Source organism: Ochotona princeps, chromosome 2, assembly GCF_030435755.1.
Source record: "Ochotona princeps isolate mOchPri1 chromosome 2, mOchPri1.hap1, whole genome shotgun sequence".
Classification (NCBI taxonomy): Eukaryota; Metazoa; Chordata; class Mammalia; order Lagomorpha; family Ochotonidae; genus Ochotona; species Ochotona princeps.
This window is the reverse complement of record NC_080833.1, coordinates 99,243,004-99,244,826: the sequence shown is the minus strand read 5'-3', so window position 1 is coordinate 99,244,826 and position 1,823 is coordinate 99,243,004.

The window sequence follows — 1,823 nt, the reverse complement described above, 5'->3', positions numbered from 1 at the left end:
GTTTGACTTTTCCAAGAGCATCGGGAAGCCTAGTTGATGTTGGTAGCCGTTTCCAATGAAAATAAAGTCAGAAATAGTAACAACCCGAACTCACAGCACTGTGAGACACAGGACAGGATCTGGAATGAATCCTGGCTGCAGGCAGCTAACCCAGAGCTTGACAAAAGCCAATCTGTTCCTGGAACCAAGATATGCCCTCCAGAAAGTCCATGAAGTTAGGTCCAAACAGAGGGTCTGGCAAGGCAGCATTGTTAGAACCCACATGTGGCTCCTTCCCTTGTGGGTCTGGGGCAGTTTGAAAAGGACAACAACATTCATGGAGTTTTATGCACAGAGGCAGAGTTCAAAGATGACAATAGCCTTGGATACCCTGGATACCCCCAACTTAGGAGCCTGGTACTGTTTCTGGACCCTTTCTTAGGTGAAGCAATCCCACTCATGTCCACTGGAGGTCTCTCTCATACAAATGATGGCATAGCTGAGTACAGGCAGCCCTAAGTCCTGGTGGCATGCCAGGCCGCCCACTGCTGAGTGGGGAGATTCTCCACACGAAAGTGACTCCCTGTTAGGAATTTACAGATGACAAACTTGGCTCAGGGGGTCTAACCGGCTGGCTGTCAGAGGATCCTTTACCAGGCACAGAAAGCCCCGGGCATTTTGTGGGTCTCTGCGGAGCTTCCCCACAGTGAGATCGCCCTCTGTGCGGAGTGTGTCTCTCACAGGCTGACAGCAAGAGACCGCGTGGTCCTAGAAGACAAGGCTGCACAACAGACCCTGGCTGTGCCCATGCACAGTCCGCGTTCAGGAGCAGCTCCAAACCGCCAAAAACAAAGCAGAACCCCGCTGGTAGAGGTCAGAGCTCTGGGTTTGGGTTCATGTGCTGCCCCTTACTAGCCACGTGGCCGTGGTCCAACCTTCCCCTTCCTGGTTCTTAGTTTCCTCAGCTATCAAATGGGATTTATAGCAAATTCAAAAGTTGTAGATGAAAATATGCAAAAGTGGCATCTGTATGAATTTGATGATCACTTTAGATCTGCTTGAAAGGCAGAGTTACAGAAAGAGGGAAAGACAGACAGACTTTTCACCTGTTGGGTCACTCCCCAGATCACCATCTTGGCCAGGGTTGGAGCTGCGTCCAGGTCTCCCATGTGGGTGCAGGGGTCCCAGGTGTTGCTTTCCTGTTGCTTTCCCCAGGTGATGCTCCAGAAAGCAGAGCAGTCAGGACTTGAACCAGTGACCAACTGTTGGCTGTGCCTCAATGCCGGCCCCAGCAAATGTTTGTTTTACACAGGGCCACATAGTATTTGGGACTTAGTTGGTCTTAGAGTCTCTATCCGAACTATCCAACTCTGCTTTTTGTAGCATGAAACTAGCCAGTTCATGAACAGATTCTCATGGCTGTGTTCTAATTAAACTTTATTGTACAAAAAGCAGCCAGCTGGCTGGACGTTCTCTGCTCTCTCGTGCTACTTTTTGCAAGAGGCAGATGGACTCAGGTGCTTTTACTTCTAAGTAGCTGTAAGAAGAGTCAGACAGACTGGATCCTAAGTGGCTCACAAACCTATGGTATGCATTTATTTATCTTATAATTTGAGAGATGAGGGAGGAAGGGAGAGACTAGTTCACTCCCCAGATGCTAAGCCAAGGTTGGGAGCCAGAAGCTGACCTAGGGTTTCCCACATGGGAAGCAGGATTCCAGGCACTAGAGCTGTCACCCTCTGCCCACCAGGGCCGGCATTAGCAGCAAGCTGGAGTCAGGAGCAAGATCCAGCACTTGAATTTGGGCATTCTGATGTGCCCTCTGGCTCTTTATAGAAGTTGAT